Below are 14,303 nucleotides of genomic sequence, written 5' to 3' on the forward strand. Positions count from 1 at the left end.
CGTGCCTAAAACTGCCTGTGGGCCAGAGGAAGTGCCAGGAAAGCCTTTTCCGGTCAGGGAACCAATGTTGTAATTTAGAAAACAGAGGCACAGGAGAGAAAGATACCATGCAACAGAGTTCAGGTGGAGGCGTTTTTTATTAGGGGAAAGTGAATGGGAGAGGGGAAACTGGCCTCTGGGGACAGAAGTGGCAGAAGAGAAAAGATAAGAGCAAGAGAGGGACACAGAGAGAGGAAGGAGAGAGGGGAGACGGAGAGGGCACTTTTAAGAGGGAAGGTAGTGACTGCACAGGTGGTGCTCTTAGTGGCTACAGCTGAGGATGTATACCCCAAGGTCAGGCCAGTACAGATGCCTGGATACTAACAGTGATCCCTGAATATAGACTTTCTGCTTGGGACACTGGCTCTATCATTTGTGTGTTTAATAACCCCAGAACTAAAATCTTTATCTGAGACTGTTCTTTTGGGAAAAGTACACAGAATAGATTGTTTTTAAGAGGATTACATATAATGATACACCACAGAATACTTCCAATGTCTGATAATACATCCTGCTGGGTGCCATTATTTTTATCATTGACCCATAATTACTCAAAGATAACAAAAATTAAGTAATTCTCTAGTAAATTCAGGCAGGTTGCTTATCCTGTTAAAAAATTAACCTACAATACCTATATTCATTTTTTTCCCAAATTACAGGAATACTTGACAAGATGATTCTTCCCAGAGAGGCAAAGACTACAGGTAGAATTAGTTAGTACTATGAATGGAATAGCCTCCATATCTTTATGAGTAAAATAAAGGGACTGGTATATAATGACCAACTCCATGTGCTCATCCGTGCTTTTTCAAGCATCTTGCTAAACGTAATTCAATTCTCATCAATGCCAATGTCTTCACAGTAGCTGTACGATGCTATAATCATATTATATTACCTATTTGAATCAAGTCAAGTTCATTTGAGTGGGAGACCTTGATGTAATCCTGAGAGAATTTGACTCCTATGATTCTGCCTCTCTTGTTTATGGACAGCCATTTGTTTTATTGAAAGCGTTCCAAAGTGATTATTTTGCCAGTGACTCTGGTATCAAGTGACTTTGTAATGAAGCCAAAGCATGCCTAGGAGGTACCTGTTATTGCTACTGGTGTGGGATAAAACCGGCAGGAGATCCTCAAGCAACCTCTTCCGTCTAATTTCTAGTGTCACGGTTTCTCTTAATAGCATGACCTATAATGCCAAAGCCTTTTTGCAAAGGTTTATTAACCTGTCAGAGGCATATCTATGCGTAGTAATGAAGTCAAAGGGACAACATAGCCTTGCAGCCACAACGATGTCATGGGAGACTTTCCTTGCCCTCAATTTTATCTTCACAATGTAATGAAATGGAGCAGGAGCTCCCTTAGACTTTCAAGCATCCTTCCTGCCTCCTGGTCTCTTAAAAACTTGACATCAGTGTCCAGGAAGCAAACAAACAACAGCATTAGCTTTTAGCAGCCACAACTCAGTGCCATTGTGAAGGATTATTTTAATTCCCTCAGCAGCACAGGTGTATGCTCTATCAGCAGGAATTTAAGGAGTCCTGTCAGTTACCATGACAGAACAAACGGAGACTGACAGCAAGTGTCACATAACAGCTTCTCAAAGCACTCTAGGTGCTTTTACGTGTCATTATTCACCTTTAAATAAAATACAGCTTGCATTGGTACGCAGGCTTGCAAGGAGATGAGCACCATGAAACTCCTAGAGAGGAGAACCTCTCTTTTTAATTTTTTTTATTAATTAATTAATTTATTTAATTATTAAAGATTTCTGCCTCTTCCCCGCCACCACCTCCCATTTCCCCCCCCTCCCCCAATCAAGTCTTCCTCCCTCCTCAGCCCAAAGAGCAAGCAGGTTTCCCTGCCCTGTGGGAGGTCCAAGGACCACCCACCTCCATCCAGGTCTAGTAAGGTGAGCATCCAAACTACCTAGGCTCCCACAAAGCCATTACGTGCAATAGGATCAAGAACCCATTGCCATTATTCTTCAGTTCTCAGTAGTCCTCATTGTCCGTTATGTTCAGCGAGTCTGGTTTTGTCCCATGCTTTTTCAGACCCCAGCCAGCTGGCCTTGGTGAGTTCCCGATAGAACATCCCCATTGCCTCAGTGTGTGGGTGCACCCCTCGCGGTCCTGAGTTCCTTGCTCGTGCTCTCTCTCCTTCTGCTCCTCCTTTGGATCGTGAGACTTCAGTCCAGTGCTCCAATGTTGGTCTCTGTCTCTGTCTTCTTTCATCGCCTGATGAAGGTTAATATTCAGGAGGATGCTTATATGTTTTTCTTTGGGTTCACCTTCTTATTTAGCTTCTCTAGAATCACGAATTATAGTCTCAATGTCCTTTATTTATGGCTAGTGCAGTCACCCGTTTTTTGTTGTGTATTTATTTCATTCAGTTCTTAGGTGGATATTGTAGTGGGAACAGAATTAAATGAAGATTGTTCTTTAGGAATCCATGGCTGAAGAGGCAAAACATCCACAACATGATTTTTTTTAAAATCACAAACGACTCGAGGCCTATGTTGAGCACGTGAGGCAGATGCACATGTGTGGATAGAAAGGGAATAAATGTTTGGATGACGAAGAGGAAGAATGGACTTTAATCTAATATGGGGTAGGGACAGTAGTCAGTTCTACTCTGAGCACACACATAAGGAAGGAAATGTGATAAACACCTGTTCATACTGAATGGAGATAGTGAGAAAGTTCTTTCAAGAGGAATACCTGGGAAAGTTGGGTTAGCCTCTCACAGTTTCTGTACATTTAGCAGGGAGCCTATGGTATCGTCTTCTGCCTAGACCCAAGAAGGAACAATAACAGTTAGATTGAGCCCTGCCAGGCTTTGGAGGAGCAAGGAACAGAAAGAGATCTCCCAGCTTAGAAAATGGTGGGTCTGGCATATTCAGTCGCCATTACTGCCACAGGATTCACCAGAAATGTAATGAGTCAACATTCAACATTCACTTTCGTGCTCCAGCATTGTGTAGGTCAAAAACCAAGTGGAGCATGAGCCTTTTAGGCACTTTGGGTGGAGTCCAACAAGGACATTACAGACGCTTGAAAAAAAAACAAAACAAACCAAAAAAAAAAAAAAACTGATCTTCGGGCTCATCCAGGCCTGACTGTGTGTATGACCAGATTCATTCTGACTGAGTATAGGCCAGATTTATTTCCTTCTAGCTGAAGACCTCAAGCCTTCTTTCTTTGCTGTTTGGCTGTTGTTTTTGTCTTGGGTGTTGCACCCTTCTGCTCTGTTGTGATGGTTGTGTTAGTGCGTTGAGACTGTTTTATGTAAGTCTTTCCTTCCTTCCTTCTTCTTCCCTGACTCTGTGATGAATTCTTCCACTTCTCATTCTGCCCTTAAGGCCTCTCCCCTGCAGATAACCCAAGGCAACACACCTAGCTTAAAGCATGTGATGGTAACTTTTAATTCCATCACAGAGGATTTTCCCATCAGGACCTTGGTTAGACTTGAAAAATAAAGTAGGATGGAGGAGACTTCTTTTATATTTTTTAATATTTATTTATTTATTTATTTATTTATTTATTTATTATGTATACAATATTCTGCAGGCCAGAAGAGGGCACCAGACCTCATTACAGATGATTGTGAGTCACCATGTGGTTGATAGGAATTGAACTCAGGACCTTTGGAAGAGCAGGCAATGCTCTTAACCTCTGAGCCATCTCTCCAGCACTTTCTTTTTTATTTTATAAATAATTTTTATTCTTTGAAAGTCATATACATTTTTGTAATGTTCATTAATCCTACATCCACTGCTACCTCCCTCCAACTTCCTAAAGAGTTCTCACCTCATCTTGGATGAAGAGTAGAACATACAGAGATTGTCCTGTTTGAAAAAAATAAGCCTAGCCAGTGGGTTGGCAGTGGTGCACACATTTAATTCCAGCACTCAGAAGGCAGAGGCAAGCAGATCTCTGTGAGTTTGATGCTATCCTAATCTATACGGTGAGTGCCAGGACAGACACCAAAGACACACAGAGAAACCCTGTCTCAAAAACAAACAAAAGTAAGCCTAGCCACACGTTTTTGGGTTTGAAAAAGGAAAAGAAAAAACTATAGTTTAAGAAAAAAAACCTATAAGGAACTACACTGTGTAACCAGTCATGAAACCAATATTCTAGGGTTAAGGGATAACCAAGCACCACCATTCTGTTTAGTTTGGGGGAAAGGTTTAGGAAGAAGAGATAGGTATTGTCATAGCCTGTGATGATTATAAAAAGTTTAATCTTCTTAGGGGGAGGAATAGGAGACATCCAAGAAAGACTGCTATGGTCAAATTGAAAAGCCCATGGCTCCTGAGTAATTAGAATGGAAATTAAGGGAGGAAATAGGGTCACAGATGGCTGTGATCTCAAGTGTCAGTGATTAAAATGCAGTCTTATTAACTGAAATAGAAAATAAAATGAGTGAGTAGAGGTCAAATGTTCATTCATATAGTTTCAGAACGGAATTGTCCATCAAGAACGTGGAAGTGGGTTATCTGAGCTATTGATGCGTGTATGGTCGCTCTCTGCACAGAGATAAATGTCAAAGTCTGAGAAATGGAAGGAAGCATAATCAGAGACCAGGCATGGGATATGGAAAGGGAAGATGGGACATTGAGAGCCCAACTAAGAGGTGTATGCATCTTGTAAATACAAATATAGCAGGGCTTCATGAAAAAAACACAGAATGAAAGCAACTGAGGGCTGCTGAGAAGTCAAGGACAATGGCACTGGGTTTTGATCCTACTGCACGTACTGGCTTTGTGGGAGCCTAGGCTGTTTGGATGTTCACCTTACTAGACCTGGAAGGAGGTGGGAGATCCTTGGACTTCCCACAGGGCAGGGAACCCTGACTGCTCTTCGGGCTGCTGAGGGAGGGGGAGTTGATTGAGGAAGGGGGAGGGAAATGGGAGGCGGTGGCGGGGAGGAGGCAGAAATCTTAAATAAATAAATACCATACACACACAAAGAAAAAAAAAGTAGACACTGCATTGACACAGTGAGATTAAAATAATCTGAAGTGATGAATCCTCCCGACAGTTACGTTATGTCTGTGTCAAGCATTAGAAGTGGACCAAAAACACTGAGACACAAATATCTACACTTACATTTTTTTCAGGACACAAAAATTCATTTGCTTTCTTGGGTTTTTATTTACTTCAAGGTGAAAATTTCTCTGAACAGCATTTCTTCAGATGCCATAAAGAAAGAAGGAGGCAGCAGTCTTTTCCCTGGCAAAACGCTCTTCTAAAGGCAGTGTTTTGCCTGAGACACCACCAGTTGGGGCATGTCAAATACTATTGATGTAAAAAAAGAAAGAAATGTACTAGCTGTGTTTTCTGCTGTTATGACAGAGCATCTGACAAAAGTAACTTAAGCAAAGAAGAATTTATTGTGTTCTAAAATGTAAGGGTAAAGACCACCATGGCTGGGAAGACATGGATGTTGGAGTTTGAGGATGCTGACCACACTGTGTCCAAAGTCAGTAAGAAAAGGGTGATTAATATCCATGCTCAGCCTGTCTTTTGTCATCCATCAATTCCCCCCCCCTCTCATCTATATCTATCTATCTATCTATCTATCTATCTATCTATCTATCTATCTATCTATCATCTATCCAATCAAGGTCTCAATATGCAGTTCTGGCTGGCCTGGAACTTGCTATGAGGACCAGGCTGATGTCAAATTCACAGAAACCCACCTGGCTCTTCTTCCTGAGTGCTGATATTTCATTCTTCTTTATTTGCAGAAACCACAGCCAGTGGAATGATACTATCCATACTTAGTATAGGTCTTTTCATATGAAACAACAAAAACTAGAGAATTTCTTACAGGTATGCTCAATGGTATATTTCCCAGGTGAGTCTAGAGCCTATTAAGTTGACAATATTAATCATCCAAAAAGAGAAATTCTTACATTCTTTTTCTATTACTGGAAAGATATATTTTTAAGAGAAAGTACACAATTCTTTTTTGAAGTTATATAAAGCTGAATGGTTTCATTGCTATGAGTCAAGCACATATTTTAGTTTATTAACTCTTAAAAAATTAAGATAGGCAAAGCGAGATGCTGGAGTGCTATGGGAAACACACACAGACTCTAATTGGTGTCTCTTTGAATGTAATTATGTGGTTGTCCCTGCAGACATCATGCTGGCAGCGAAAGGATCTGCACAGAGGTCACAATGAAAACTTGATTCAGCTTGACTCCATCAGGCCAAATCAAACTTGTAGAGATTCTGATGTCAGGCAGTTCATTGTCAGCATATTTAAACACAGTATATTTTGGAAAAAAGTTTCCAGATAAATATAATCCCCAGTGCACAAAGAGGCATAAGTATATCAAAACTCAGAGTACATGTCATTTCTTTCAAGAAGATGTGTTCTAGAGACAGGTTGCATTTATTATCTTAAGGGTCTACAAAAGAATCTGACATGGTCAGTCCTACGGATAGCTTAGATGTCATTTGGGCTATTAGCCACCTCTGGTCCAGGTTGTGAATGCTTGTGAAAGTCTCTAGCTATACAGACAATGTAATGGTCCTTCAAATCTCATATTCTGGTTGTGGGAGCTTTATACAACCTGGCTCTTTAGACAACACATATTACCAGGCTGTTAATCACCTCCAATTCCTAGTCTTCTGGATGGAGAAACAGGTTTTCCATGGTGTTCTGTGGGCACAAGGACCTTTGTGTTCCCAATACACACACACACACACACGCAATACCTGTAAGATTTCATATATCTAAATATGTATGCATAGATGATATTATTTTGATAAAAATCTGGTATTATCTGTCTCCATACCTTACAGATTCTTATGCTGGAACTCCAAGAGTGGGGTCCTGTGTGAGCTCTGAGTGCGGTGAGAAAACTCCAAGAAATAAGGCAAGAGTTTTGTGACCTCAGTTTCTTCAAGATGCAAATTTTTCTTGGAAAATGTTTTTGTGCTCCTCTCAGATGTAGCAAATAGAAGTAAGTTGACTTCAGCTGTTGTTATTCATATGTCTCTATGGAAAAAAACATATTTTTGCTACATGTGGCTTGTCCTTGTGATTGAACACCTTACTTGTGTCATTCTTCTTAATCATCAGAGTATAAATTGCCTGGTGTTCTGAGTGAAATTGGCTATTGCGTGAGATTTTAGTGCACCACATTTTGAAATCCCCTCCCCCAGGTTCATGCCACCAATTAGAGTAGTAAACAATATAACACCAATTTCTCTGCGAAATCATTTGTATCAGGATCTCACCCTCATATATTTTGATTTTTCGTGGTAGCTTTTGTTTTTTGATTAGAAGAATTAGATTTCAGGAATCCACAAAGTTAATTTGGTGAAGATTTGAGGGCAATGCTCAATGCAGTGGAGCTTAAGAGGTCACAATACACTGATGTTGCTCATGGTGGCTGAGATTTCTAGAGTTACTTGGCCTAAGATTTTAAATGGAGTAATTCAAATTATAGCAGATTCTGTCTGTCTCTGCCACTATAGGAGCTATATCCCCTTCCAAACTTCATCTCTCTGGGTTTGAGTGACACTCGAGTGCACATGCATTCCCAAGCCAGGATTCTGTTCCAACCTTACCTTTCTCTCCATGTTACTATTCCATTTCCACAATGTTGGCTGATCACACAGAAGCCCATGAAGCACAGCACAGCTGTATTGCCTGTTCACGGGCTTCTGTCGGAGCGCTGATATACCTGTCTACGTAGCTGTCCCACAGTAACACTTGGCTGCTTGCTGCCTTTCATGATACTAGAGGTTACAAAGAAAGAAAGTCGCTGTTATCTACCCTGTCTGTGTTTCTCAAGAAAAAGCATAAATAAACTTGAGTATTGCACTGTTAATTGCAGCTCCTTCCTTCTTATAGTACAGAGATTTGGACCATCTGGCAGGAATGAGGATCAAAACCTTACTTTCTTAATTGATCTTCCTTATCTTTGTAATCTTCCTCCCTTATTTTCAGCCCACCGATACTTATGATTAAATGCATATGTTCCAGCCCATTAAACTACTTGGATGTCATCTTTCATTCTCTGTTTTAATGCCAAGATACCTATGATAGCAATATCCATTTATTTTTAAAAAGTGATAAAAATAGATATGTATGAATAAAAATGGAAAATATAATATTTGACATTGCTATACAGAAGTTTATCTTTACCAAAGTGGTAAATGAATGCCAAACAAATGCCAGCAAAATAAGATGTGCAAAAGATTTCAAAGCACCTCCTGTGATGGTGCTCCTTTAATCCCAGCCCTCAGGAGGCAGAGGCAGGCAGATCTCTATGAGTTTGAGGTCAGCCTAGGCTACCAATTAGTTCCAGGTCAATTAGGGCAACATAGTAAAAGACGTTGTTTTTAAGTAAGAGTTTTCCCATTGTTAATAACATTATGTTTATTGCTACATTACTTTCTAAGGGTGTTAATAACAAATTATCATTAATTTTGTGGCTTGAAACACCCTAGAAACAGGTATTTTATAATCTAGGTGTGAATAGAGCCTCTACCCCTCTGTAGGTTGTAGAAGAGACTTTGATCATTGCCTTTCAGCTTCTGAGAACCACTCAGACTCCCCATCTCTCTTAGCAGAGGCACTACCTCTTTCCTTTATCTGCTGTGCATGCCTTTGACAAGACTCTTTGGCTGAGAGGGTGAGTCTACGATGGGCTCCTTCTCGCAAACTATGGAAATTAATTACACATGCACAGGCCTTTTCCACATAAGGTAGCATTCACACAGGATTTAAAGATTGAGTTATTGTCTTACATTTTTTGATGGTGAACCATTTTCTGGAGGTGAACTACTATATATTATGTTCAGTAGCCAACATAGCAGTTCAACTTTGAAGTGAGTTTTTACCTTGGGAAGGCATCTGTACTTATCCAATGGAAAGTATATTTCAAATATAAAATTTTGACCATTTCTCAGAAATGATGGCCTGTGGTATGATACTCTGCTTTGAGGCTGGGAGGTGACAGGCAATCACAGCTCTGTGAAGAATGAGAACATGGGAGGAAAGCCCCAACCCTCTCCAGTACTCTCCAGTGTGCTGTGTTGCTAAGTTGCGATATTTGGTAGGACAGTTTTCTTTTGCAGTGGTTAATGTAGAGTTATGGGAGAACGAGACCACTGGAGCAGCAGTGAGGCCAAAGAACGAAGCTTTATTGATGTACGGATTAGAAAGGAGAGCACCCCACTGAGAGGAAGTTTTGTAGGATGCTTTTCATAGGATGGGGTAGTATCAGTAGAGCACTGAGGAAGAAGGAGATTGCTGCAAAGAAATGGTCCTAAAAGGATTTTATTTTGAGGGTACCTCTGGTCAGAACAGAATGCTCTGAGAGCTAACAGGAACCTGTGGTAATTGGATTCTATGGTCTGGTTTGGATTCCTGGAACATGCAGAACATGTAGTTTTGATTTCCCCAAATGGGCTGGTTCTCTCTTGGCTGGGGTCTTTAATCTACTAGTTAATATTTTTATCAACTTGACAAGGTCTAGCTAGAATCATGTAGGCAGCAAGGCTGTGTGTGTGTGCCTTGTGAGATTATTCTGATCATCTCAATTGAGGTGGGGAGACCCACCTGAAAATAAAGTGGTACTGTGCCCTGGGCTTGTGTCCTAGACTGCACAGAAAGGAGAATGCTGGCAGAGAGTATGAATTCTCTGCCCCTTGCTTCCTCACTGATATGGAATGTGAGCCACTGTCTGGGTCAAACTTTTACAAGTGTGAATTATTGCCATGACAGACTGAACCCTTCCTAAAATTACTTTTGTTAGTGTATATTATAATAACAAAAGGAAAAGAACTGGTACACCTATTACATGAAATTTTCAATCTTACCATATTTTTAACACTGGTTTACGAATGTAACCCTGTTTTAAGTTGAGTAACATCTGCATGTCCATTATGGTGGTATAACTATACATTGTAATAACACTTAAAATAATACTTAAATCGTATGGGAAAATGAGTAATTAAAATGCTAATTAAATAGAAGAAGGCATCTTTGTAATGGTCTACAATTCTAAAATTTCATAATGGCATTAAAGAGAAAGAAATCAAATAAATATACTTTAAATACATATAATAAAAGAAGTAGTTGAATTCATGATGAAACTACATTTTATGCTTACCTCTTCCTGGAAGGTAGAAATTAATTTTGATTTCATTTTACTTTAGCATTTTAAAAATATAAAAAGGTATTTATTTGCAATAAGACATATTATTTTATTATATTTTCAGATGCAGTAGAATAAATTGAATCCATTTTAAGAGTCATAATTAAGTAAAGCAAATAAAACAAAATGATACTTCATTAAACTTATCAACTTACAATGAATATTCAAAACTACGAGTTTCCCATATTTTCTCAAATAGAAAATATAGTGGCAAACTTCACACTATGATACAGTTGTTAAAATATTCCCTGAAACTGGAGGCTAGATAGCCCTGAGACCTAGGATATAAATATCAATGAAATGATTCCTAACTATATTTTGCTATACTCATAGATAGGTGCCTAACCCAATCATCATAAGAGAGGCTTCCTCTGGGAGCGGATGAAGGCAGATGATGAGATCCACAGTTAGATTATTAGGCAGAGAATGAGCCCAAACTGGAGATATCCATTTGGTCACTCTCCTAGGAGCCCTGAGAACCCAGTCGAAGAAAGGTAGGAAGAATTGGAGGAGCCAGAGGTGTCGAGGACACCTGGAGAACACAGTCCAGAGAACCAACTAAGCCTCAAAGGGGATCACAGAGATGGAAGAAGCAGAACCTGCATGGGTCTACACTAGGTTCTTTGCAAGCATGTTATGGCTGTTAGCTTTGTGTTTTTGTGGGACTCCTAACAAAGGGAGTTGATTTTTTTCTCTCTCTCGCCTGCTCTTGAGACCCTTTTTCTCCTATTGAATTGCCTCACCCAATACTTATCCCTAGATTTGGAAGTGGAGCCCATGCTCTTAATTGATGAACAATCTCTGATCTCTCCAGCTCTATTTGCCTCCTCATTTTGAGTTATATTGTATGTTACTCAATCAAAATGCTCAGAGAATTTGTCTGCCTTTGTAGTCTCTGAAAGAAAATAATAGGAGTTCTTAGGTAAGCAAAAAGACTTAAGAAAGAATATGAGTCTGGGGTATAAGAATGTGTTATCAGTAGCCATGGATTACTTTGTATTTCAGCAAATTCAAAAGCATAGGAAATTAGTTCTGTTACTAAATGATAACATTTGGTCTTTCAGCACAATTCCTATGGTGAAGTTTACAGAAAATAATTGTTTGCATACTAAAGTACAGTACGATTAGCAACTGATACTGCTTAAATAATATATCAGGAATTCAACTGAGAAGAATTTTGAATATGAGCACTTTCAAACATGAACGATTCTAGGCACAGAGATCTCAGTACAGAGGCCAAAGCAGGATGAACCCACAAGATTTTCATCACTTGGCAATGGCAAAAATATCTACTCTTTCTTGTATTTTAAATTTTGTTAATTGCTATTTACCTTTGGTGAGGCTGAAACAAATGCTTAAAGACACAGACTTTGAACCTGTGCAATGCACCTGTATGTCACGGATACAAACTGTCCCTGCTGATTTCAAACAGTGTTTCTTGGAAACTAGTCATGGGTTACATGCAGAGCCTCATGGCTCCAGGCAGTCTCAGGAACAGCTACTACCAAAGAGTCTGAATCACCAGCTTCTGATAAAACTCTTAGTTATAAAGAGTGCTTGGGAACTTGGAAAGTAAAGGGAGAATTCTACGTGAAAATGAGATCAAAGCTGAAAATTGCTTCAGTGACCCTGGTAGAAGGGAAGCCTTCCTTACCATTTCTAAGTCTACCCTCTTCAAGGGTTTTATAATCAGTGGCACTTCTCTGTAATCTTCTTCACTCGGGAGCCCAACTTTGTCCTTTGATGCTTTCACTGTAAGGGAGAAAAGGAGAGAGTGTCCTCATCAGTGGTAACAGGCAGTGTGAGTGGGGTTAGTGGGTGGAGGTCATTTGGTCTTTAGTGCCGGGAAGCCTGGCCTCAGTTCCTATTAAACTACTGCTAGAAGTATAGCATTCAGCAGGCTACTTAATTCTTTGAGTCTCAAGGCACAGAGTGTGAGGTTGTTATTAAGGGTAAGAGAGTCCGTGCATACCAAAGAAAGTACTTGCTTTGCGTCCCTAGGTGATCGTTTATTATTACAGACACTCTTTGTTTGCTACACTCAGCTTGCCCTTTCTTTCTTTCTTTCTTTCTTTCTTTCTTTCTTTCTTTCTTTCTTTCTTTCTTTCTTTCTTTCTTTCTTTTTTTTCTAATAGGGATCACTCACCATTTTAGTTCTACCATCAAGTGGGCACATGTCTTCACAAGCTTGAGAACAGTTCAGTCTTAAGTGGCCAAGAATCTGCAATCCTTTCTGGAGGGCTCTTTAGCTTTTTATATCAAGAGATAAATAAGCCACCTCAAGAGAGTAAAATGAGTCAACTTCCTGTGCTAGAGATTAAAAAAGTTCTTAAAGTCATAGAAGACTACAATAAAGATGCAACGTGTTCTTTAAATAAACTTTAATTCTTCATCAGGGTATGATCTTTTATGAAGACATTGTCCTTTTCTGAAATATTATTCATTTTATTATGGACATCTACTCAGAGTATTATGTACTGTGGACATGTACTATGTTGCCACAGTTCTTTAAGCTTCTAAACTCTCCAGTTGTGAAATTCTTCTCAGTTAATGTCAGTTACTGGGAGTAAACACTTACTACTGCATTAATATCACGAGATGACTTAATCATGGTGAAGCGGCAGCCCTTGTGGCAGGCACTTCTCATAGCACATCCATGTTATAAGGTATAGCTGTCATTTGGGGGATTAATGAAATTATTTTTGCATTTTTTAAGTAACAAGATGGAAACAGGCAGTTTGGCAAGCTGAAGGTCAGGTTTCCTATCTGTGTTGTTATCTGAAACAGTGTTCTGCTTGCTTGAACCTCAGGACTTTTTAATTAAGAACAGTTTGCACTTAAAAAATAGAAACTGGTGTCATTTTCAAGGAAGGTACTTTGATGAAACACTGCAGGAATGGGAAATATTAGCTAGCACCAATTACCTGAAGTTCCACACACTCCATGACTCAAGCTATAAATCTGTCTCCTAAATGGTCTCGATAAAGTGACCTGATGGGGCTGGGAGATGGCTTAGCAGTCAAGAGTGCCTATTGTTATTGTAGAACAGAGTGTATGGCTACCAGCACCATGGTAAGAGATTCACAACCTCCTGCAGCACTAGCCCCAGAGGATACGACTTCTGGATGTTAGGTGTGAATATGGGTATATCTGAATAACTAACACATACACACAGACACACATAATTCAAAAATAAAAATAAAATGACCTGGGCTTTATTTCTCAGTCACATTCCCATGACTGACAATAAAATATTAAACTCAGACTCTGCGAGGTGGCTTTGTGTTGGGGAACAGGTTGGAGAAACAACTTAACTAGGCTCTGATCAAAGAGAAATAAAGATGTATGACAGAAACATGGCTATGAAGTGAGTCACCACTGTTTTAAATTAGTGTTATATCTTGCAATACAATCAAGAAAAAAATCACTCTTATTTTTGTTACATTTCTCTGTTATTGATTCTATTGTAAGACCTAGAACAATTGTTCTCAGATTTTAATGTTCATAGGAACCATTCTTGGTGGCTATTAAAATATCCTATTTCTTTGTCTACTTTAGACCTGCTAAAGACTGAATTTTATATAGAGACAAGTTTGACAATGATTGACATAAGCATCTTCCAATTGTTTTTCTGTTGTTAAATTTGTCTTTGCTATTATCATTATTAATAATCTTCCTGTCTTCTTGATCCATATATATATATATGTAGAATGTCATATATATATAATATGTTATATATGTGAGCATCTGTGTATGTGTGCAATATATATGCATATAACCATTTCAAAGTTAAGTTATTTAACCCAAAGCCTCTTCTATATCAGAGAAGTGCTCTACCATTAAGCTATATTGTCAGTCTAACAACAATTAATAGATATAGAAGGGAGGATTTGTTTTGTAAGGAGGCCACTTGTTTGTTTCCTGGCTACCTGGCAGCTCAGACCAGAAATAATCACACAGAAACTATATTATTTAAATCACTGTTTGGCCAATTAGCTCTAAATTCTTATTTGCTGACTTTTACATATTAATTTAACCCATTTCTATTAATCTGTGTATCGCCATATGGCTGTTGTT

Source organism: Chionomys nivalis, chromosome 8 (genome assembly GCF_950005125.1).
Source record: "Chionomys nivalis chromosome 8, mChiNiv1.1, whole genome shotgun sequence".
Lineage (NCBI taxonomy): Eukaryota > Metazoa > Chordata > Mammalia > Rodentia > Cricetidae > Chionomys > Chionomys nivalis.